Below are 26,288 nucleotides of genomic sequence, written 5' to 3' on the forward strand. Positions count from 1 at the left end.
TTGTGATCTGTAGTGAGACCAGAGGCCAGGTTCACATGAGCCTAGAGAGGGGACATATGCTCTGGAGAGAAGGGGAATGAAAGTCAGCAGGAGCAAGACAGAGTACGTGTGTGAATGAGGAGCTGCATAGTGAAACTGCAAGGTTTCAAGGACAAGAGGTGGTTTAGGAAGATGAGTGTAAATACCTTTGGTCAACTGTCCAATGTCATGGGGAGTGTAGTAGGGATGTGAATAAAAGAATGCAGGTTGGCTGGAGCGGGTGGAGAATGGTGACAAGATCAAATCGCATCGAATCGGGAACAGGGGTGAATTGCATTGTATCGTCAGTATTGTCATGTATCACTATATGTATCGTATCAGTGGTTGTGTATCGAGATGTGTATCGAATCATTGTCAGTGATGAGATTCACATGCCTAGACCATACAGGTAGGACAGTTTGGAGACAATGTTAGAGAGGTGAGATTGAGATGGTTTGGACATGTGCAGAGGAGAGACCTGGGGTATATAGGGAGAAGGATGCTGAGGATGGAGCCATAAGGCAGGAGGAGAAGAGGGAGGCCTAAGAGGAGGTTTATGGATGTGCTGAGAGAGGATATGCAGGTGGATGGTGTGACAGAAATCAATGCAAAGGACAGGGTCAGAAAGAGATGAATGATCGGCTGTGGCAACCCCAAACTGTAACAGCAGATAAAATAAGAAGATGAAGAAACTAGTTGGTGCAGCTACGTATCAAGGTGTATAAATGGTGAGGTCAGCAAGTTTTCCATCAGACTTTATGCCTCTAAATGTTAGGTTTGACAATCGTGTTTGTGGTGTTGGGTAATTGATGATGTCTAAATGTGATCTTGCCTCTGCTGGAGTTCGAGTTTAGTTCTAAGCCACTGATACATTCTAATTTACACCCATATGACTTGTTATTTCCAGTAAATAATCAATACGGGTACACTTTGTTGTGTTAATATCAGTACACTGTAACTGTGCTAACTTAAATTTTGCATTGATACCATCAAATAATCACAGTCACTTCACCTTTGTCACAGCTAAAATTGTGGTAAAAAATGAACAATATAATCCATGAGTTGATTTTTCATATTAAAATGAGAAATGAAAAAATAAGCTAACATACACACACACACACACACACACACACACACACACACACACACACACACACACGTGTATATATATATATATATATATATATATATATATATATATATATATATATATATATATATATATATATACACTCAACAAAAATATAAACGCAACCCTTCTGGTTTTGCTCCCATTTTGTATGAGATGAACTCAAAGATCTAAAACTTTTTCCACATACACAATATCACCATTTCCCTCAAATATTGTTCACAAACCAGTCTAAATCTGTGATAGTGAGCACTTCTCCTTTGCTGAGATAATCCATGCCACCTCACAGGTGTGCCATACCAAGATGCTGATTAGACACCATGATTAGTGCACAGGTGTGCCTTAGACTGCCCACAATAAAAGGCCACTCTGAAAGGTGCAGTTTTATCACACAGCACAATGCCACAGATGTTGCAAGATTTGAGGGAGCGTGCAATTGGCATGCTGACAGCAGGAATGTCAACCAGAGCTGTTGCTCGTGTATTGAATGTTCATTTCTCTACCATAAGCCGTCTCCAAAGGCGTTTCAGAGAATTTGGCAGTACATCCAACCAGCCTCACAACCGCAGACCACGTGTAACCACACCAGCCCAGGACCTCCACATCCAGCATGTTCACCTCCAAGATCGTCTGAGACCAGCCACTCGGACAGCTGCTGAAACAATCGGTTTGCATAACCAAAGAATTTCTGCACAAACTGTCAGAAACCGTCTCAGGGAAGCTCATCTGCATGTTCGTCGTCCTCATCGGGGTCTCGACCTGACTCCAGTTCGTCGTTGTAACCGACTTGAGTGGGCAAATGTTCACATTCGCTGGCGTTTGGCATGTTGGAGAGGTGTTCTCTTCACGGATGAATCCCGGTTCACACTGTCCAGGGCAGATGGCAGACAGCGTGTGTGGCGTCGTCTGAGTGAGCGGTTTTCTGATGTCAATGTTGTGGATCGAGTGGCCCATGGTGGTGGTGGGGTTATGGTATGGGCAGGCGTCTGTTATGGACGAAGAAAACAGGTGCATTTTATTGATGGCATTTTGAATGCACAGAGATACCGTGACGAGATCCTGAGGCCCATTGTTGTGCCATACATCCAAGAACATCACCTCATGTTGCAGCAGGATAATGCACGGCCCCATGTTGCAAGGATCTGTACACAATTCTTGGAAGCTGAAAATGTCCCAGTTCTTGCATGGCCGGCATACTCACCGGACATGTCACCCATTGAGCATGTTTGGGATGCTCTGGACCGGTGTATACGACAGCGTGTACCAGTTCCTGCCAATATCCAGCAACTTCGCACAGCCATTGAAGAGGAGTGGACCAACATTACACAGGCCACAATTGACAACCTGATCAACTCTATGCGAAGGAGATGTGTTGCACTGCATGAGGCAAATGGTGGTCACACCAGATACTGACTGATATCCCCCCAATAAAACAAAACTGCACCTTTCAGAGTGGCCTTTTATTGTGGGCAGTCTAAGGCACACCTGTGCACTAATCATGGTGTCTAATCAGCATCTTGATATGGCACACCTGTGAGATGGGATGGATTATCTCAGCAAAGGAGAAGTGCTCACTATCACAGATTTAGACTGGTTTGTGAACAATATTTGAGGGAAATGGTGATATTGTGTATGTGGAAAAAGTTTTAGATCTTTGAGTTCATCTCATACAAAATAGGAGCAAAACCAAAAGTGTTGCGTTTTGTTGAGTATATATATATATATATATATATATATATATATATATATATATATCATAAAAATACATTTTGTTTTTATAAAAGTATATTACAATCACATGGCTAAGTTTCTATTGAAAGGTGCTGACCTCAGCACTGGGAGCAATTTAGGGACCTGTGTCTTGGTCCTCACACACAGAGGAATTGGATCCTTTGACCCCTCCAAGGTACCTGACTCACACAACTTGCTTTACCCGCTGAGCGATGTCTGTCCCACTTATCAAACATGTCTGCATGTCAGCAGTTCTTCTGTGTCATGCTCTCGGCAGAGATGTGCACCGCAGTCTAGTGAGCCATGACATCAAGTGTCAAGTACAATGAGTGTAACTACAAGGGACAGTCAGTACAGCATATATATCACTGCAAAGTGCAATATTAACCCCAATCCAAACTTTAATCATGTGTCCATATGGACGGTACTATTTTGTTTCAAATACAGCTACATGTAAGTAAATCAGGCTTCTCAATATAAAAATTTCTAAAATTATCTTCCTCAGACTCAAATTGAAAGTACATTTCTACAACTTGATATAAATTAATTAAAAGTATAAAAGCCAAGATGATGGGTTGCATAAGTAATCAGCCCCTTTGGTATAATACTGTAGGTGTAAATAATCAGTTTTATTGCCAGTTTTCTTCAGACAAGTCAGGGGATGGATACATGAACATTTCCAAGTCACTGAATATGACTTGACCTTTATTTACAAAAAAATACAAACAGTATGGCACTCTATGGTAAATCTGCATGGAGAAGACAGTTCTCGAAAACTGAGTGACTGTGCAAGAAGGAGAAGAGTGAGGAAAGCCACCAAGACACCCAGACAACCTAAAAGAAGTTACAGGCTTCTGTGGCAGTGTTTGCAGAAGTTGTGCATAGTGCATGTTTTGCATTTTGTATCCCAGTTACACAGCTTCATGATGAAGTGAGACAGAGGAGGATTTTCTTTCACCAAAATTGTTGGGAGGGTGTCGTAGCACGGACCCACAACAGGGGGCGCAAGTGAACGGACAATGAGTAAGCCAAAAAGTAACAATTTAATGTTGTGATAATACACAACTAAATGTACAGAAATTTGCACAGTCAATAAACACCAGGTGACGTGTGGGCAGGCTCGAAGATAGAAGACCCCTGACGAGAGAGAAGCCGCGTCCCACACGGCTTCCACCACCAACGGTCTGAAGAACACCGGAGCCGCCAAGTCCCGAGTCCCCAGGTGGCCTCTGTCTTCGGCTGTCGACCCTGGTACTGCTGGCAGAAAGCAGAGATAAGATGTATGAGTGTGAGTCCGCACACTCAGTAATTCACAGTCCATACACAGTTAGGAGGGAGCACCTCCACCTCCAATCACACATTCGTACAGCTCCTGGTTCAACCACTTATCTGGGTTGGGATGTGAGGCGAAGCCGTCGCTGTCACACCAAACGCCAATCCCTCAGACAAGGAAACACTCCAGGAAAACGGCTGTAACAGAAGTTCAGGTTAAACACACAAAGTGTCTGTCAGCAGAGAAATTACCTTTGTAATGGTAGTCAATTTCTCGGCGGGGAGGTGGAGTTGCAGTCCGGCTTAAGTAGTGGTGTAGATGAGTGACAGCTGGTGTGATGAGTGACAGCTGTCATTTCCTCTGGGTCTGGCGCCCTCTCGTGCTTGGAGCCCGCACTCCAAGCAGGGCGCCCTCTGGTGGTAGTGGGCCAGCAGTACCTCCTCTTCAGCGGCCCACATAACAAAAATGTCAAATCTAGGCTTGCATCTCAGATGTACCTTTTGGCAAATTGTAGCTGAACTTTCAGGTCTTCTTTTTAATAAAACCCTCCTCTGTACCACTTCATCATGAAGCTGTAATATTTTGACAGGAGTTACATTCTAAATCAAACAATGCAGCCATGTTGCCACACAACTCTCCAGAAAGGATATTTTATAACTACCGGCAAAAACGAAAGCTAGCAAGAAAGATGGGTAAGCGAGAGCAGATGTGTTATGAGTGAGAGACGCTGCGTTTTTTCTTAAATCATAGAAATCAACCTTTATTTCTGGTTCCAATCTCAAATGCTGATGCCTCACAGCAAGAAGGTTGTGGGATTGTGTCCTGCCCTTTCTGCATGGAGTTTGCTTGTTCTCCCCATGTTTCAGTGGGTTTCCTCCCATAATCAGAAAGCTGGTGTGGAACATCTACTATGGCCTTTTCACACATAGTATGAATGTGGTCTAACTGCACATGAATTGCGCATGAAGCAGGAATCGTATGCAATACATGTAAAATCGTAACTGCCTCTAACGCCTCATACACCTGTTGCTACAACTATTTCTGCACACCAGCAGCTGAAAGACAGAGAGTGCCCTATGAGAGCCCATCCGATCCCTCTAGTAGCAGCTGTTGGCCAAGTTCCGGGTGACGCACATGAACCAAAAATTTTGTAAGTGCTGCTAATTTGCCACTTAGAAAATTTGTGGCCATTCGCACTATTAGCACAAAAACAGTCAGCAGAAGATCACTTTCGAGCTGGCGGTGAAATTTGTCGAAGTGCCCCACGACTGTGGAGTTACCAAGTGCACATGTGGCGTGAAAGAGTGTCGTGCACTCCCACCCAACACATGGCATGTGAGTGGTTCTCTGGTCCTTCACGTCACACCTGCAGAACATGTACTGTATTACCATATTTTGATGGACACGTGCGTTTGTGTGCTTACTGTCCTCACCTGAAAATACATAAAAACATATATTGTTTTGCGACGGGCTGGAGAAACAGACTATCAGTTCATGTGGACATGCAGCAGGCGATCTGAATGTCATGTCTGTCTGACAGGACACGCATCTCGGGCCAGACACGAATGCGGGCCCTGTGAGTGGAGCGCTGCAGGACCATATGACAAGCCAACAGTGCAACAAATACGCCACTTTGAGTCACATATCAGCAGAAATATGCTGTAACAAATGCCGTTTGGTCAGTTATCAATGCACTTTTTTCTCTTTTTCCTTGATTTTAGCCATTTTGGAGGGGCCTCTAGGGGCGGCAAATGGAAATTAGCTGATGTCTATAATTAGTGGAGCAGATAACTGTAACAATTGTTTATTTCTGAAAAGAAACACCAAAGTTGGCACAAATACTCCTTAGACATTACTCTTTTGAAAAAACTGAGTAGCCACTTGAATTTTCAGTAGGCGGCCAGGTAGGGGTCAATTGAGGAATTACACAGGGGTCAAAATTTAAAAATGCTCCAATCATATTGAAAGCTATACCACATTATTTGTCTGATCACAATGATACCAAAAAGGTATAGTTTGGACTATCTATGACAGAATGTTATGGAGTTATGGGGTTAAAACAACAAGAATGGTGACAAAGGTCAGTTTCAGTTTGTACAGGAGTCAAAAGTTAAAGTTGCTCCAATTTCGGTAAAAAGTGGTGCAAATTATTGGTTGAACTAATAGGATCAATAAATGAAATAGTTTTGACTGTGTTGAATGCTTGGTCTGCAAGGTAAAGGTAGAGCAATGTTGACGTCCATTGGATTCTATGACATGTGACATATGTTACCCTGTAACATAACTAAGCATGACACATAGCACAAACTATTCCTTTTTAAAACCCTATTAACTCAACCAATAATTTGCATCACATTTTACAATATTTAGAGCGACTTTAACATCTGACCCCTGTACAAACTAATGCTGACCTTTGTTACCATTCTTGCTGTTTTTACCCCATAACTCCATAACATTTAGTCATAGATAGTCCAAACTATACCTTTTTGGTATCGTTGTGATCACACAAATAATGTGGTATAGCTTTCAATATGATTGAAATGTTTTTAAATTTTGACCCCTGTGTAATTCTTCAATTGACCCCTACCTGGCCGCCTACTGAAAATTCAAGTGGCTACTCAGTTTTTTCAAAAGAGTAATGTCTAAGGAGTATTTGTGCCAACTTTGGTGCTTCTTTCCAGATTTGAAGGATTCTGCTGTAAATATTCTGTTATCTGCTGCACTAAATCTGGCTTGTTTACTTCACTGTATAGTGATGTACATTTACGAGGTCTGTCCGTAAAGTATCGTACCTTTTTATTTTTTTCAAAAACTATATGGATTTCATTCATATGTTTTTACGTCAGACATGCTTGAACCCTCGTGCGCATGCGTGAGTTTTTCCACGCCTGTCGGTGACGTCATTCGCCTGTGAGCACGCCTTGTGGAAGGAGTGGTCCCGCCCCCTTGTCGGATTTTCATTGTCTGGAAATGGCGGAATGAAAAGGACTTTTTTTCCATCAGAATTTTTTCCAGAAGCTGTTAGAGACTGGCACCTGGAAACCATTCGAAAAATGTATCTGGCTTTCAGTGAAAATTTTACGGGCTTCACAGAGAATAAGGACTTTAACTACAGGTTTAAGGACCCCTTTAAAGGACGGTCGGTGCGCCGCGCTGCGAGCTGCGATGATGCGGCACAAACCACTGGATCATTTCTAAGCTGATGGCTCTGTGGATACGAGACCGTCGTGTGCTCTTTCTCTGGTTATCACAAGACCTGGACATCAGCCATTTTCCAGCAGATTTCACTTTTAACAAGAGATTTTGTCATGGAAAGCCGCGCGGAGGCTTCGCGCGTCACGACCGATTCGCTGATGAAGCGAGACAAAGGAACACCTCCGTTTCAGAGTGTTAGAGGACAAGTTGGGACATGTCTATCTCGGCTTTCAGTGCTTACCAGTCGAGTGAGTATAAAAGAACTTGTGGAGAGCTGGACATGTCCCAACTTGTCCTCTAACACTCCGAAACGGAGGTGTTCCTTTGTCTCGCTTCATCAGTGAATCGGTCGTGACGCGCGAAGCCTCCGCGCGGCTTTCCATGACAAAATCTCTTGTTAAAAGTGAAATCTGCCGGAAAATGGCTGATGTCCAGGTCTTGTGATAACCAGAGAAAGAGCACACGACGGTCTCGTATCCACAGAGCCATCAGCTTAGAAATGATCCAGTGGTTTGTGCCGCATCATCGCAGCTCGCAGCGCGGCGCACCGACCGTCCTTTAAATGGGTCCTTAAAGCTGTAGTTAAAGTCCTTATTCTCTGTGAAGCCCGTAAAATTTTCACTGAAAGCCAGATACATTTTTCGAATGGTTTCCAGGTGCCAGTCTCTAACAGCTTCTGAAAAAATTCTGATGGAAAAAAAGTCCTTTTCATTCCGCCATTTCCAGACAATGAAAATCCGACGAGGGGGCGGGACCACTCCTTCCACAAGGCGTGCTCACAGGCGAATGACGTCACCGACAGGCGTGGAAAAACTCACGCATGCGCACGAGGGTTCAAGCATGTCTGACGTAAAAACATATGAATGAAATCCATATAGTTTTTGAAAAAAATAAAAAGGTACGATACTTTACGGACAGACCTCGTATTTGCATTGTCCCTTCACAAAGAAATAAATTCATTGTGTATGAATATAAATAAATCAGACACTTCTTCATTCTCTCACTGTATCTCTCAACATAGTGTCATATGTAGGTCATATGTAGCTTGAAATGAAATGAGTTTGTCCAGGTCTGGTGTCCACTGAGGTCACCATTGATTTTATCTTAGTTTGGCAGAAATGCAGTTGGGATAAAGTCAGGAAAATAGTATGTGAATTCTGTTCTATTCTCTGTGAAATGTCCCACTGTTATCAGACAGTCCGATGAGCATTTAAGCTGTACTCCCTCACTGACTGACAAGGACTAACTTGGGGAAATGACAGCAATCAGTAATTTCAGGTCTTCAGTCGCAATGGTGTTGAAAGCGGTTGGTGATGAAAAGCCTAGAATGGGAAGCTAAAGAATGGGTGAGGGAGGAGGGACATGTCAATAAAAATCTTTAAAGCAGAGAGAGATGTGAGAAAACAGACCCAGGTGCTTTCAAAACATACTGACAGCAGAATGAGGCTCTGAACAGTGTTATCAGATCACACATGGAAAATATGCAGGAGACAGAAAATTTTATCACAGCTCGCCAGTAATCAGGAGCATAAAGTGGGAGGAGAGATTGCTCGTTGTCATGGTCCACGGGAAGCTCTCTGTTTCCAGCTGGAAACCAGTTTCAAATATCCGTGTGTGGTTTCCAAAGAGTACAAATTGGAGTTTGATAGAATGCAGTGCATTAACATCAGAGATTCAACTAAACAGCTTGTATATGTTCTGGTTTTCTGAAGAGCGCATTTGAAGCTGAAGTGGCTTTATTTTGGATGTCACCATCTGGCAGTGCTTAATTTAAATGGATAAGAGGGCTATTCCACAGAGCGCTGTTCCATCCCGTTTAATCCTGAATAGCAAATCGGGGCACGTTTTGAAGTATCATAGTAACATCTTGATCCAAATTATCAATCTTGAACAATCTTGGTATTTGTAGTAGTTATGGCCATCATTGGCACCAGTTTGGAAATCAGGGTGATATTTTTGAGCTGTTCAAAAATTCCATCACGATTCACCAAATCGTCGCTAGTGCATGGTAACTTCCAGGTGGCTGTTGTCTTAACAGCTTCAATCATGTTCGAACATCTTTAAACAGGGTATTCCTATTGAGCACAGCTTAAAACTTGAAAAAACTTAAAACAGGCTTGGTTGTCTGAATTCAGATGATTAATTAATGCATATTTTGACTGCTAATTAGTAATAACTTTGGTAACATACAATTGAAGTAATGCTAAAATTTCACTCAATGGCTATAGTGGATCACCAACTTTTTAGATGATCTGCTAGTACAATTAAGTGTAATGTAAGCCATATTATTTCAGATATTTTTAACAAAATCCTTGCTTCCAGATTATGGCCCCAACAGTGCTCACTAGAACATTCAGAAATTTGGAAATCTTGGAAGATCTTGAGCGAGCGCTTTACTTTTACCCATCATGAGATGTTTCTTGTTTGACACCTTGGTAATGAGACACCTTTTTATAGAGCATCAGCGGGGACTGAACCAGATCGTATTAATTTGCACTAAGGGGCTTTCTAATTACTGATAGTTTTCAGTTGGTGTCTTGGCTTCCAATGACTTTTTGTCGCCAGGTTTCAAGGATAAAACTGACAAAAATGTAAAGTTGGTAGGACAAATATTTTTTTGAGAAATTAGAGATTTTAGCTAACGGGTAAACAATGAACATCATGCTGCAATGCACCATGGGGGTTCTGGGTTTTGTGGGTTTAAATGGTGTTATTGTGGTTCATGTTAGTTTACCAGTGTTGTTAGTGTTATTGATTTATTGTGCTTTTTTGTTCAATTGGTTTAGCCAGTTTAGTTAAGTGTTATGTTGCTGTTACCATGGGTGACTTAAGTGTCATACTCCCGGTATCATAAGTGAAAGGTGTAGTGCTTTTAATGTCTTCTGCCACAGTCACTGTTTGTCAAATTAAAAGCGCCTGGTTACAGCAGAATACAGAAAAGACAAAAAGCTCTGCAATTTTGATCACACACAAACTGGAGAGAGCTAACATATGCCATTTGGAATGTTTATTTATTTTGGATCAAGGATGAATGGTGCCAAAACCAAACATTGATGGGACTAATATTTTTAGAGAAGCTTCATAAATTCACTAACAACACTGAACAATGAACACTGATGTTTACATTCTGGACTCACATGCCAATCTAGCAGGGGGTGATAAATCATCTGTATATTAAAAGTGTGAGTGAGTGAGTGAGTGCGTGTGTGTGTGCATGCATGTGTGTGTAATTTTATTTAGTGAGTTCAATGTAAGGTCTATTCCAGAGTACTGGAGAGGAGAATCGACCAATGGTTGAACCTCGGATTCAGGAGGAGCAGTGTGGTTTTCGTCCTGGTCGCGGCACACTGGACCAGCTCTACATGCTCCATCGGGTGCTCGAGGGTTCATGGGAGTTTGCCCAACCAGTCCACATGTGTTTTGCGGATCTGAAGAAGGCGTTTGACTGTGTCCCTTGGGGCACCCTGTGGGGAGTGCTCCTGGAGTAAGGGGTCCGGGGTCCTTTGTTAAGGGCTATCCGGTCCCTGTACGACTGCAGCATGAGCTTGGTTCGCATTGCCGGTAGTAAGTCAAACCTGTTTCCAGTGCATGTTGGCCTCCGCCAGGGCTGCCCTTTGTCACCGGTTCTGTTCATTATTTTTATGGACAGAATTTCTATGCGCAGCCAGGGTGTAGAGGGGGTCTGGTTTGGGAACCACAGAATCTCGTCTCTGCTGTTTGCGGACGATGTGGTTCTGTTGGCTTCGTCAAATCAGGACCTTCAGCGTGCACTGGGGCGGTTTGCAGCCGAGTGTGAAGTGTCCGGGATGAAAATCAGCACCTCCAAATCCGAGGCCAAGGTTCTCGACCGGAAAAAGGTGCTTTGCCCTCTTCAGGTCGGTGGAGTGTCCTTGCCTCAAGTGGAGGAGTTTAAGTATCTCGGGATCTTGTTCACGAGTGAGGGACGGATGGAGCGTGAGATAGACGGATTGGTGCAGCATCTGCAGTGATGCGGTCGCTGTATCGGACCGTCGTGGTGAAGAGAGAGCTGAGTAGGGGGGCAAAGCTCTCGATTTACCGATCGATCTACGTTCCGATCCTCACCTATGGTCATGAGATTTGGCTCATGACCGAAAGAACGAGATCGCGAGTACAAGCGGCCGAGATGAGTTTCCTCCACAGGGTGGCTGGGCGCTCCCTTAGAGATAGGGTGAGGAGCTCGGTCACTCGGGAGGAGCTCGGAGTCGAGCCGCTGCTCCTCCACATCGAAAGGAGTCTGTTGAGGTGGCTTGGGCATCTTTTCCGGATCCCCCCTGGATGCCTCGCTGGAGAGATGTTCTGAGCACGTCCCACTGGGAGGAGGCTCCGGGGAAGACCCAGGACATGCTGGAGGGACTACATCTCTCGGCTGGCTTGGGAACGCCTTGAGGTTCCCCCGGAGGAGCTGGGGGAGGTGTGTGTCGATCGGGAGGTCTGGGCGGCTTTGCTTGAGCTGCTGCCCCCACGACCCGACTCCGGATAAAGCGGAAGAAAATGAATGGATGGATGGATGGAGTTCAATGTAAGTACATAATTTAATTGTAAACAGCAGCATTCTGTAATTCTATGAAAGTGAAACACAAATATGCTGATGATAGAAGAGATTTAAGGTAATATGTTGAAGTGTTCTGGAAAATGAGGTTAAAATGTGATAGTGATGTGATTACTGTGTAAACGCCTCTCATAGCATTAAAGTGATCAACAGGGTAAAACTTGCAGTAACATGATGTTCAGTGTGCATTAATCAGATAATTATTTCTTCAACAGTCATTGTCTAAAGCGAGGCTAGAAGATCACCGCAGAGCATTCTGTGTTATTTTAATGCCTGATTCTCACATCTACAGCGGCTTAGGACTGCCCTTGACTTTTATTGAATTTTTATAGCTATAAACATTTGTATTTCACATCTGCAGCCTCCACTTCTGTAACAGCACTATGCTTTTAGTGCAATGATGCATCCCTTTCTTCAGTGCAGTGCCTGCAGATTTATGATGACATTTACTCATGATGTATGCAAATTTCATTGATTATTGTTATGCTCCAGGTAATACACCCATCCTCTGGTAATTTTATTTGTTTATATAAAAAATACTTTCCCCTTTGGTCTGTTACATGATTTTTTTTTTTAAATATATTCAATGGTGTTTCATGACATCAAAAAGATAGAAAGATGTAGTGTATGTTTTGTTGACATGGCATGTGGTTGTTATAGCAGAATTATTGTTCTCTGCAGGGGCACATTTTGATGTGACATGCAATTAGTTATTGGTATTAATGACACAGGCAATAATTTACTTAATTAAAAGATGCAACAGAGTTTTAGCAATTACTGAAACAGGAAGCTTTGGATGTCATGGCTGTTTAAAAAGTTTAATTTTTACTGACATTTCAGCTTAATTTCTTTCTGTAATATTACCCATAATTTATTACACATCATCATTTATTAGACATTCTTGTGTGTTTTTTAAGAGCTGATGTAACGTGAATTTCTCCTCTGTGAGATCAATAAAGTTTTATCTTATCTTATCTTATCTTATCTTATTTAAGGTTGCTTGATTAAAGCCAAATTATTCTCTGCACTTAAAAGTCCATCTCTTGCTTTCATCATTAACGAATAACAGCCTGTTTGTCCTTGTTGCTGTAGCATTACTGTGCTTACACCCCAGCGGTCGTGAATTTTTTGGTTTTTATCATCCTCTCATTGACAGCAGTGGAACATCCAGTTTACCAACCGAGGCTTACAGTCGACATGTGAATGAAGCATAATGACAGCTGACATTACTTGCAGTTAGCGTTAGCCAAGTATGATGCTTACTCTGGTTGATGCCAACATTAGTATGACCTGCAGATAACATTTTATTTTCTACAGCCAATCAATAGTTAAATCTGTCATTATGTGTGCCAAGAGTGGTTGGCACACATAAACAAAAAAAATTGCTTTAGTAATCGCTTATCTGCAAACTGAAAACATACCCATGATAATGCTAAACTGACAAAATGCTAAAAATTAAAAAAAATTAGCTGAAGCCACCAATAACCAATAACTTTTTTTGTATAAATTAAATTATGTGGAGGATTAGATCGGCAGCAGGGTGGATTAGTGGTTAGCACTGTTGCCTCACAACAAGAAGGTCATGGGATTGATTCCCACCTGTGGTCTTTCTGTTTGCATGTTCTCGCAGTGTTTGTGTGGGTTCCCTCCAGGTGCTTCTGCTTCCTCCCACATCCAAAGACATGCAGCTTAGGTGGATTGGTAACTGTAAATTGTCCATAGGTGTGTATGCGGGTGTGAATGTGTTTGTTTGTCTATATGTGGCCCTGCGACAGACTGGTGTCCTGTCCAAGGTGTACCCTGCCTCACGAGCTATGACTGCTGGGATAGGCTCCAGCCCCCCGACCATTAATTGGACTAAGCGGTTGAAGATGTATGAGTGAGTGGGTGGAGGAATGGATCCATAATCAACAACATTCAGACGATGCAAGCACATGTCCACCTATATAGAGCCAACATTTAGTATTAAACAGAAACTCAGTAGTCTGTGTTTAACGGGTAATTTGGCTTCAATGGTCTAGTTGGACTAATCAGACCACTGGGAACCTCACGAATTACTGTTTGCCCAGAAAATGATTTAGGACGTGTCCAGAGAGGAAGCAAAGACAAGGCTGCTGATATTAAAATACTGCAAATACTGCAATAGAAAGATGCAAAACTGTACTGTGAGTCTTTACATCATGAATGCAAGATTACTGGCCAACAAAATGGAAGAGCTGGAACTTGCCATATCTATGCTGATTATTAAACTTGGCTCAACCAGGTGATGCTGGGGGACACTAATGGACTAGCACTGCAGGACATGCAGCTAAGCAATAAAGGACTCCAGCAAGAACAGAGGACAACTTTATATACAAACATACAAAAAAGTCACTGGTGCACAAACTTAAATGCTTGTGGCACTATTGTTTGAAATTGAAATAGTTATCAATAAAATGTCCCCTGTGACATTAGTGCAAACATTCTATAGCCCTCAACAGGAACTTTTAGGGTTTACAAACAGCTTTTAAGGGTTAAAGTGTTAGAGGCCTTAAAGGTGATGGAATAAAATGTAGCAGGTTTTAATTCGTCCAGTTTGAGACAGAGTGTGAAGTGACTGGGATGAGGATCAGTGCCTCCAAATCTGAGGCCATGGTGCTCTGTCAGAAAAGGGTGGATTTGTCCCGTGTGTGTCAGAGAGTTATTGGACCAAGAGAGGAGTTTAAGTATATTGGGCTCTTGTTGACGAGTGGAGGTAAATTGGAGCATGAGATTGATCAATGGATTGGGGCAGTGTCTCATGTTTTATGAATGCTGTACCAAACTGCTGTGGTGAAGAAGGAGCTGAGCCAGAAGGTGAGGCTCTCAATTTACCAGTCGATTTACGCCCGTATCCTCACCTATGGCCATGAACTTTGAGTAATGACGAAAAGAATAAGGTCACAGATGCAAGCGGCAGAAATGAGACAGGGTGAGAATCTCAACTATCCAGGATGGACTCAGAATAGAGCTGCTGCTTCTTTGCATCGAAAGGACCCAGCTGAGATGGTTTAGGCATTTGGTGAGGATGCCTTCTGGTCATCTCCCAAGGGAGGTCTTCCAGGCACGTCCAACTGAGAGGAGGTTTCGGGAAAGATCCAGGATACACTGGAGGGACGATTTTTTTCACTAGAGGGAATTTTTTTTTCCAGCTACCTTGGGAACGCCTCGGGATGAAAAACAGCACACTTCAAACATGGGAATTTATATAACAGCTGAGTGGATCCTTGTCATTTGATTGGTGGCTTGTATGTCACATGACATGGATTATTTGTACCATTTGCCTTTGTGTTTCATTGACCGTGCGATAGTTCTTTTTTAGCGTGCAATTTTGGTGCTATTGCATGCCCCGACCACCGCGCATGCTCAGACTATCAGGGGCGGCATTTAGCTAAACATGGCGGAGTTTGTTTTGCTGGCATATGACGATTTGAAGTCGCTAGTTGATGCTGCTGATTCTTCTAACACGCACACGCTCACACAAACCCACCATGCCATAAGCTGTCTCAAGGCATGAAGAGATGTTGGGATGCTAGGATGAAAACCTGGACAAATTTCTGATGCAATTTTTCGCTGGAATGAAGAAAGCAGACAGCAGTCTGTACACAAAGTCAGTGGACAGCATCATGGACGACTGAGAACAATTTTGGACTCGTAATTAAAGTTTATGTTGGACTGTTAAGCACCAGTGACACACACAAAAATGTAAGTCCCTTTTCTGTTGTTTAGAAATTAAGTTAACTCACAAAATCACTGCTCATGCATTGACCATGCTCACCTTTCCCAATAAAAGTCACTCCATGATGATTATTACCAATTGATGCTCATTCCAGGATCACTATTACCAATCAAAATTCATTCCATGATCACTGTTACCTGTTCCATTTGAATTTACTTCATTTATATAGAGCTAAATCACAACAAAGCTGCCTCAAGGCACGTCACAGAAGGTCTAACCTCACCAACCTCTAGAGCAAGCACACAGGCGACAGTGGTAAGAAAAAAACTCCCTCTGATGATTTGAGGAAGAAACCTCAAGCAGACCAGACTCACAGGGGTGACCCTCTGCTTGGGCCATGCTACGGACACACTTGACCATATGAATATACAGGAAATTGAAGGATTCCATGCTGGTGTACAGGATGGGAGGTCTGCAGAAGAAGACACACACTCCCATCTCTGGATGGAGCCACACCTCAAACAGAGAAAAGAACAGAATCAGGTGTCAGAAAGACAACAAACAAGGTATAATTTGTCAGCATTGATAAAATATAAAATGAGAAGGGTCAATTTTTGCCATTATAAAACAAATAATGAATGTTTTTACATTCCTTTCAATGGAACAAATATTTAATTTGATGAAAGATGGAACGTACTATTCAACTCGGCTTTTACCTCATGAAATATTTGTACCATTGAACATTATTTGTATACTGTAAAACCTACATCCATGTCATCAGAAGTGTACATCTGAAAACAAGCTGGTGTTAATACTTTGTCAGAAGACAATGAATCAATACGTTGCTTCAGCTTCTCCCTTTTTTCACTTGAGGCCACCACAGCAAAATAAATAAATAAATTTGGTGAGAGCATGGACCAAACATGTATTTTTTTTTTTTTGAAGAACCACAAATAAACAAACATCAAATAAACAAACATCATGCAATACAGGACTAACCCTTTAAACAGCAGAACAGTTTGTGACTGACCCACTACAATCTATTTGCCTTTCATCTGTAGCTATATTCATTTTCTCTTTGCATTGAGCGTAATTGTGTGCCTCAGGCTGTGAGGATAAATTTAGGATCGACAGAACATACCTGACTACTAATCTGTGCATTTAGTTTGTGTGCGAGAGCAGCAGAAGTCAGTTGAGTCGGGGCAGCTCTCACCAGCTGTGTGTGTGCGTCTTTGTGTCACAGTGTGCATACAGATCTGAAGGGTGAAGGAAAGAAATCCATTAAGCTTTTTAACTCTTGTGTGCTTTATGTGTGCACGGCCACAGTAGAATCCATTAACTGAATAAACCATTCAGTGTGATTGTGGTGTCAAATAGGTTTGCTGAAGTATTTTCTGCTTGGCCCAGCAGTTCTTATCCCCTTTTGAAATTATGACACATTTACAGAAGACCCAAAATTCCAAGTCATGCTTAATTATTGATCTGTGGAAATGTGGCATCAGTCCTCACATACTTCTGCGATACAAGCAGATGTTGCTCAGTGAGCAAATTAAATGCTGATTTTATTTGATTTAATTGAAGATATTCTGACAGTTTGTTGTGCATTTGGCAAAAGTGTAGAGTGCTGAATTAAAAAAAGCTCTGTTCAAGGCTCACTATCCTGTGTCAGCAAATGAAGAAGACACTCACCCCTCCCTCCTTCATGCAGAGAATCAGATACTGATTTGCAGCATATAAAATTTAAAATTATTTGAGCACCTACCTGTTAAATGTTTTGTATTAGATGTGTAGTTCTACCCTCTGCAAACAGAAGAGAGCTGCTTCTAGAAGAAACCATACTATCCTCTGCAGACAAAGAAGAACTGGTCACACACACAAACAAAAAAAAAAAAAAAAAAAAACTAATTTCTTTTTACCCCATACTGATACGAGGGCAATATCACCCAAGTCATCCAGAGCATACATTTTTAACTTATGGTTCAAATTTTAATCAAACTAATTTTGGACAAGTTATTTAAATTAATGTCATGTCTGAAGTTTTATAAAGTGAAAATATCAGATATATGTTTTAAAGTAGTGTACTAATTTTTAAGGTTTTAGTGTGGACATGCTGTGTCCAGGTGCATTATGGGTAGGATAGGGTAATCTCAGTACGTTCATGACATGAGAAATGCATTTGAGACACTCTGATCAGGCTCCACGGACAACAGCATTATAACTCAACAACACCTAAATCTCTCGTGAATATATTCTCTGGGTTTATAGACGTTGTTATTGTGTTTGCGTTTCTTAAATTCCACGCATCTTAAACGTAGCAACACAGATTATCTGGAGTTTTGTTTTGGCAAGTTTTTATGGTCTCTACTGCCATCTACTGGCCAGTAGTGTTCATGGCAGTATTCGCCCTGAAGCTGGGCTCATTTACGTTCAAGGCTTTGCATGAGATTTCCATATATACATTTTGTGCACGTAAGTTCTACATAGTAAATTTGGCAAAACTCACCAGTGTTAAAATAACACTGACAGTGTTAAATTCAGACCACTAGTGGATATATGTTATACACTGACTCGTTGTGGGACTACCCTCAGGGAACCCAACCAATCCACAGCTTGAAGAGGTACACCAAAGCATCCCTCATGAAAGTGCAAACAGGCCTGTGAGCACAAGGTGCAGGACATGTGTATAGTAGACCCTTAGTCTTGACCCCAGACAGTATCTACACCCTACAAAATGGGCAATCCAATGCCCCAACCCGACAAGAGGAATCAATGCCAGCAAGAGTCACCATATATGGTGGTTGGCTCTCACTGCGGTATTGTATCACTTCCTGTTCCGGAGCACAGCGGTGTTTTTCTGTATCTGTTAGCTGTTTAATCTGCGCAGTTAGATTGATCTAGTTATCTAGATTACGATTTGTTTCCCAGTGTAATCTTTACGTGCCTTAACTGAAGCACTCCTTCTGCTGAATCACCTCTAAATTATTTACACATTATTCACTTTGCGTGTTTTTAGGAATCCGCTAGCTTAGCGTAGCTACTAGCTCTTAGCCGATTTAGCATGGCGGCTTCTCCTGTCTCTCCCGCACTTTTCTGCTCTGGGTGTGAAATGTTTAGTTATTCCTCGGCCTCCTTTAGCAGTAATGGTACTTGTAATAAGTGTAGCTTATTCGTAGCTTTGGAGGCCAGGCTGGGCGAATTGGAGACTCGGCTCCGCACCGTGGAAAATTCTACAGCTAGCAAGGCCCCTGTAGTCGGTGCGGACCAAGGTAGCTTAGCCGCCGTTAGTTACCCCCTGGCAAATCCCGAGCAGCCGGGAAAGCAGGCCGACTGGGTGACTGTGAGGAGGAAGCGTAGCCCTAAACAGAAGCCCCGTGTACACCGCCAACCCGTTCACATCTCTAACCGTTTTTTCCCACTCGACGACACACCCGTCGAGGATCAAACTCTGGTTATTGGCGACTCTGTTTTGAGAAATGTGAAGTTAGCGACACCAGCAACCATAGTCAATTGTCTTCCGGGGGCCAGAGCAGGCGACATTGAAGGAAATTTGAAACTGCTGGCTAAGGCTAAGCGTAAATTTGGTAAGATTGTAATTCACGTCGGCAGTAATGACACCCGGTTACGCCAATCGGAGGTCACTAAAATTAACATTAAATCGGTGTGTAACTTTGCAAAAACAATGTCGGACTCTGTAGTTTTCTCTGGGCCCCTCCCCAATCAGACCGGGAGTGACATGTTTAGCCGCATGTTCTCCTTGAATTGCTGGCTGTCTGAGTGGTGTCCAAAAAATGAGGTGGGCTTCATAGATAATTGGCAAAGCTTCTGGGGAAAACCTGGTCTTGTTAGGAGAGACGGCATCCATCCCACTTTGGATGGAGCAGCTCTCATTTCTAGAAATCTGGCCAATTTTCTTAAATCCTCCAAACCGTGACTATCCAGGGTTGGGACCAGGAAGCAGAGTTGTAGTCTTACACACCTCTCTGCAGCTTCTCTCCCCCTGCCATCCCCTCATTACCCCATCCCCGTAGAGACGGTGCCTGCTCCCAGACTACCAATAACCAGCAAAAATCTATTTAAGCATAAAAATTCAAAAAGAAAAAATAATATAGCACCTTCAACTGCACCACAGATTAAAACAGTTAAATGTGGTCTATTAAACATTAGGTCTCTCTCTTCTAAGTCCCTGTTGGTAAATGATATAATAATTGATCAACATATTGATTTATTCTGCCTAACAGAAACCTGGTTACAGCAGGATGAATATGTTAGTTTAAATGAGTCAACACCCCCGAGTCACACTAACTGTCAGAATGCTCGTAGCACGGGCCGGGGTGGAGGATTAGCAGCAATCTTCCATTCCAGCTTATTAATTAATCCAAAACCCAGACAGAGCTTTAATTCATTTGAAAGCTTGTCTCTTAGTCTTGTCCATCCAAATTGGAAGTCCCAAAAACCAGTTTTATTTGTTATTATCTATCGTCCACCTGGTCGTTACTGTGAGTTTCTCTGTGAATTTTCAGACCTTTTGTCTGACTTAGTGCTTAGCTCAGATAAGATAATTATAGTGGGCGATTTTAACATCCACACAGATGCTGAGAATGACAGCCTCAACACTGCATTTAATCTATTATTAGACTCTATTGGCTTTGCTCAAAAAGTAAATGAGTCCACCCACCACTTTAATCATATCTTAGATCTTGTTCTGACTTATGGTATGGAAATAGAAGACTTAACAGTATTCCCTGAAAACTCCCTTCTGTCTGATCATTTCTTAATAACATTTACATTTACTCTGATGGACTACCCAGCAGTGGGGAATAAGTTTCATTACACTAGAAGTCTTTCAGAAAGCGCTGTAACTAGGTTTAAGGATATGATTCCTTCTTTATGTTCTCTAATGCCATATACCAACACAGTGCAGAGTAGCTACCTAAACTCTGTAAGGGAGATAGAGTATCTCGTCAATAGTTTTACATCCTCATTGAAGACAACTTTGGATGCTGTAGCTCCTCTGAAAAAGAGAGCTTTAAATCAGAAGTGTCTGACTCCGTGGTATAACTCACAAACTCGTAGCTTAAAGCAGATAACCCGTAAGTTGGAGAGGAAATGGCGTCTCACTAATTTAGAAGATCTTCACTTAGCCTGGAAAAAGAGTCTGTTGCTCTATAAAAAAGCCCTCCATAAAGCTAGGACATCTTTCTACTCATCACTAATTGAAGAAAATAAGAACAACCCCAGGTTTCTTTTCAGCACTGTAGCCAGGCTGACAAAGAGTCAGAGCTCTATTGAGCTGAGTATTCCATTAACTTTAACTAGTAATGACTTCATGACTTTCTTTGCTAACAAAATTTTAACTATTAGAGAAAAAATTACTCATAACCATCCCAAAGACGTATCGTTATCTTTGGCTGCTTTCAGTGATGCCGGTATTTGGTTAGACTCTTTCTCTCCGATTGTTCTGTCTGAGTTATTCTCATTAGTTACTTCATCCAAACCATCAACATGTTTATTAGACCCCATTCCTACCAGGCTGCTCAAGGAAGCCCTACCATTATTTAATGCTTCGATCTTAAATATGATCAATCTATCTTTGTTAGTTGGCTATGTACCACAGGCTTTTAAGGTGGCAGTAATTAAACCATTACTTAAAAAGCCATCACTTGACCCAGCTATCTTAGCTAATTATAGGCCAATCTCCAACCTTCCTTTTCTCTCAAAAATTCTTGAAAGGGTAGTTGTAAAACAGCTAACTGATCATCTGCAGAGGAATGGTCTATTTGAAGAGTTTCAGTCAGGTTTTAGAATTCATCATAGTACAGAAACAGCATTAGTGAAGGTTACAAATGATCTTCTTATGGCCTCGGACAGTGGACTCATCTCTGTGCTTGTTCTGTTAGACCTCAGTGCTGCTTTTGATACTGTTGACCATAAAATTTTATTACAGAGATTAGAGCATGCCATAGGTATTAAAGGCACTGCGCTGCGGTGGTTTGAATCATATTTGTCTAATAGATTACAATTTGTTCATGTAAATGGGGAATCTTCTTCACAGACTAAAGTTAATTATGGAGTTCCACAAGGTTCTGTGCTAGGACCAATTTTATTTATTTTATACATGCTTCCCTTAGGCAGTATTATTAGACGGTATTGCTTAAATTTTCATTGTTACGCAGATGATACCCAGCTTTATCTATCCATGAAGCCAGAGGACACACACCAATTAGCTAAACTGCAGGATTGTCTTACAGACATAAAGACATGGATGACCTCTAATTTCCTGCTTTTAAACTCAGATAAAACTGAAGTTATTGTACTTGGCCCCACAAATCTTAGAAACATGGTGTCTAACCAGATCCTTACTCTGGATGGCATTACCCTGACCTCTAGTAATACTGTGAGAAATCTTGGAGTCATTTTTGATCAGGATATGTCATTCAAAGCGCATATTAAACAAATATGTAGGACTGCTTTTTTGCATTTACGCAATATCTCTAAAATCAGAAAGGTCTTGTCTCAGAGTGATGCTGAAAAACTAATTCATGCATTTATTTCCTCTAGGCTGGACTATTGTAATTCATTATTATCAGGTTGTCCTAAAAGTTCCCTAAAAAGCCTTCAGTTAATTCAAAATGCTGCAGCTAGAGTACTGACGGGGACTAGAAGGAGAGAGCATATCTCACCCATATTGGCCTCTCTTCATTGGCTTCCTGTTAATTCTAGAATAGAATTTAAAATTCTTCTTCTTACTTATAAGGTTTTGAATAATCAGGTCCCATCTTATCTTAGGGACCTCATAGTACCATATCACCCCAATAGAGCGCTTCGCTCTCAGACTGCAGGCTTACTTGTGGTTCCTGGGGTTTGTAAGAGTAGAATGGGAGGCAGAGCCTTCAGCTTTCAGGCTCCTCTCCTGTGGAACCAGCTCCCAATTCAGATCAGGGAGACAGACACCCTCTCTACTTTTAAGATTAGGCTTAAAACTTTCCTTTTTGCTAAAGCTTATAGTTAGGGCTGGATCAGGTGACCCTGAACCATCCCTTAGTTATGCTGCTATAGACGTAGACTGCTGGGGGGTTCCCATGATGCACTGTTTCTTTCTCTTTTTGCTCTGTATGCACCACTCTGCATTTAATCATTAGTGATCGATCTCTGCTCCCCTCCACAGCATGTCTTTTTCTTGGTTCTCTCCCTCAGCCCCAACCAGTCCCAGCAGAAGACTGCCCCTCCCTGAGCCTGGTTCTGCTGGAGGTTTCTTCCTGTTAAAAGGGAGTTTTTCCTTCCCACTGTAGCCAAGTGCTTGCTCACAGGGGGTCGTTTTGACCGTTGGGGTTTTACATAATTATTGTATGGCCTTGCCTTACAATATAAAGTGCCTTGGGGCAACTGTTTGTTGTGATTTGGCGCTATATAAAAAAATTGATTGATTGATTGATTGATTGATATATTAGATTTAAAACTACTAGTCCAAATGAAACACTGACTGGCTGGAGTTCACTTATAAAACACTTGCTTCAAGTAATTGACCATTTTTAACAAACAGTCATGCAGTTGTGTTTGGTGAAAATCACTCTTATTGTTGAAGGGTCCACTCTTTTAAAGTAGTCCACACCTCATGGACTAAACCCTACAACACACTGCTCCATTAAATAAAACATACAGACTGACTGCAGTTCACTTATAAAACACTTGCTTCATGTAATTGACCATTTATTGCAAATAGTCATTACATTACATATGATGGAAATGACCTTGATCTTTGAAGAGCCCACACTCTTAAAACCACTCAAAGAATCCAAACAGCATCAAGGATTCAGCTGAGGGAGCTAAACTGCAGCATTACCAAAGCAGCCTGATCTGCATTCACAACTTATGGTCCAAAAAGAGGAGGCTGGGGGGGCAGAGGAGGTTTCTGCAACACTTGATCCCGGTAGTGATCATAAACATATGCATCAAAGAGAGTGATGCTGCAACTGCATATATTCAATTTCCATTTAATTTAATTCAATTTATTTCATTTATATAGCGCCAAATCACAACAATGCTGTCTCAAGGCACTTCACACAAGTAAGGTCTAATGTTACCAACCCCTAGAGCAAGCACACAGGCAACAGTGAAAATGAAAAAAAAATCCCTCTGATGATATTGAGGAAGAAACCTCAAGCAGACCAGACTCAAAGGGGTGACCCATATATATGAATGAATCAGTAACTGAAGAGCAAAAATTAATTAAATTGCTGCAGCAGTGTCTCAGTCCAGAGGCTTCTATAATAACCTACTGAGAATTAGAATAACTAGTGCAGTGCCCGTAGAAATTTGTATTCCTATAGAAAATTGGGAGCTTAAGTAAATTTCTCATGGATGGTCGTGTGAGGCTGTGTTTGAAGGTGGGATGTACAAAGAGGTGTACTTGTCTGGTATTATATTATTATTTGAATATAGTATTTAATATTGTTTAAACAAAATCTGTTTTATTGTCAATTATATGAAAATGAAAGGATTCCTATAAAACTGGTTATTGGAAGAGACTCAGACAATATTAAACAGAACATTTAAAATATTTGAAACAGCAAATCAGTATCCCACCTTCTGAACACGGTTTATTTAAACTTGAACTCACAGCAAATATAAGATTTTATTCATCTTATGTACTTAATGAAACATTGTACAAATTGTGGGAAAATATAATATTTTATTCAGCTTATGTACTTATTGAAACATTGGAGAAATAGTGGGAAATTTGTTGGTGTTATCAAAGAAATGGATTTTAGCTAACGTCTACTCAATGCTGTCAAATTAAAAGGAACACTGACAACATGCCTTTCACAGTAAAAGTATTTGCTGGGATGCTGCAAATTACTGTAAACATTTTAAGGTGAAACGGTTTGAGCAACAGTGGTGGGCACAGCTAACCGAAAAGTTAACTTTGATAACTCCAAATCCGCTAACTGAAAAGGTAACTTTTATAACACTAAACCGATAAACCGCTAAAAAAATTAGTAGAAGTTACAGCTAACCGCAAACTTTTAGTATTGACACGGCACACTATCGGCTACTGATAAGCCAGTCTGCCTACCAAAAATGGGTTTTGGGAGTGGGGGTGTCATTTGTTGTCATTTGTCATGTTGTCTTATTACTGTACGTAAGATCAGAATCAGAGTCAGAATCAGAATTGCCTTTATTCGCCAAGTATCAAGACAAGAATACAAGGAATTTGACTCCGGTTTAAATTGTACCCTCTCTGTACAAGCATTTATAAATATACACTAAAAAAAAATCAGATTCAGACTTTTAAAGTATTTTTAAAGTAGCTTTAAGGTTAATTTCTTATATTAAAGAGTAATCGAGCCGACTTGAGCAACACACAGTGAGTGCATAGACAATGATGGACAACATCATTGTCTATGCATATATATACGAGGTCTGTCCAAAAAGTATCAGACCTTTTTATTTTTTTCAAAAACCTTATGGATTTGAATCATGTGTGCTTGCATGAGCCAACCTTGAACCTTCGTGTGCATGTGTGAGTTTTTTCACGCCTGTCGGTTGCGTCATTCGCCTGTGAGCAGGCTATGAGTGAGCACTGGTCCTCCCCCCTCGTTGGATTTTCATTTTGAGGAAATTGTCTGAACGATTGGAGCAGCGCTTAATCAAATTTTTCCAGAAACTGTGAGAGACAGCCAGATGGAAACCATTCGGAAGATTCAAACGGCTTTCGGTGGCTTTTCAGTCGAGTAAGTATCCGAGGAATTGTGTAAGAGCTGGACATGTCACAACATGTCCTGTGAGACTTTCAACTTCCACACATCTTTCATTACAAAATCTCCTGTAACAATGGAATGTGCCAAAAAAGTGCTGATGTCCACCTCTTCTGCAATTTCTCTGGTAGTCAGACGACATCCCGGATCAACACAGCGTTCACTTTGGAAATGATCTGGTCGTTTCAGCATGTCGATGGCCGATCGGAGCACGGCGAAAAGCCGCCTGAATCTTCCGAATGGTTTCCACCTGGCTGTCTCACAGTTTCTAGAAAAATTTGATGCAGCAAAGCTCCAAATCGTTCCACCTCGTAATGAAAATCCAACGAGAGGGGAGGACCAGTGCTCACACAAAGCCTGCTCACAGGCGAATGATGCAACCGATGGGCGTGAAAAAAATCACGCATGCGCATGAAGGTTCAAGGTTGGCTCATGCAAGCACACATGATTCAAATCCATATGGTTTTTGAAAAAAAATAAAAAGGTCTGATACTTTTTGGACAGACCTCGTATATATATATATATATATATATATATATATATATATATATATATATATATATATATATATATATATATATATATATATATATATATATATATATATATATATATATATAAAACACACAAACTTACAGTATGGCCTCAATATGTTGCTGACAGTGTTGAGCTTGTTCGCTTTCTTCTTCACCTCCATGAAGAACTTGCTAAGAGATGGTTTGGTCATTAGCCAGGAAACTTTCAATCTGTGTGTTTTTCCGATGCTGTTTAGATATTTATGGAGTACGTTCATGTCCTACTTGGTTTTTTCCTAATCGCGTTTTTAACTTCTTGGTTTGCAACAAAAATCCACATTGCGGACCAATTGTCACGGAAACCGGTCCAGATATGGGAAAATATCAGCCAATTAGAGTGTGCAT

At 41.4% G+C, this 26,288-nt stretch overlaps 1 protein-coding gene and 1 long non-coding RNA gene across 3 annotated transcripts in view; both read left to right on the forward strand.

The window, feature by feature from the left end:
• zgc:172282 (leucine-rich repeat and fibronectin type III domain-containing protein 1-like protein) overlaps window positions 1-26,288 on the forward strand; it is an 844,427-nt gene that overhangs the window by 765,217 nt on the left and 52,922 nt on the right. The window lies entirely within an intron of this gene.
• On the forward strand, window positions 488-25,306 carry LOC117509639. The gene is made up of 3 exons (XR_004560458.1): window positions 488-637; window positions 14,646-14,650; window positions 25,295-25,306. It is a non-coding gene; the product is annotated as an uncharacterized LOC117509639 (long non-coding RNA).

The sequence above is a fragment of the Thalassophryne amazonica genome, chromosome 4 (genome assembly GCF_902500255.1).
Source record: "Thalassophryne amazonica chromosome 4, fThaAma1.1, whole genome shotgun sequence".
Lineage (NCBI taxonomy): Eukaryota > Metazoa > Chordata > Actinopteri > Batrachoidiformes > Batrachoididae > Thalassophryne > Thalassophryne amazonica.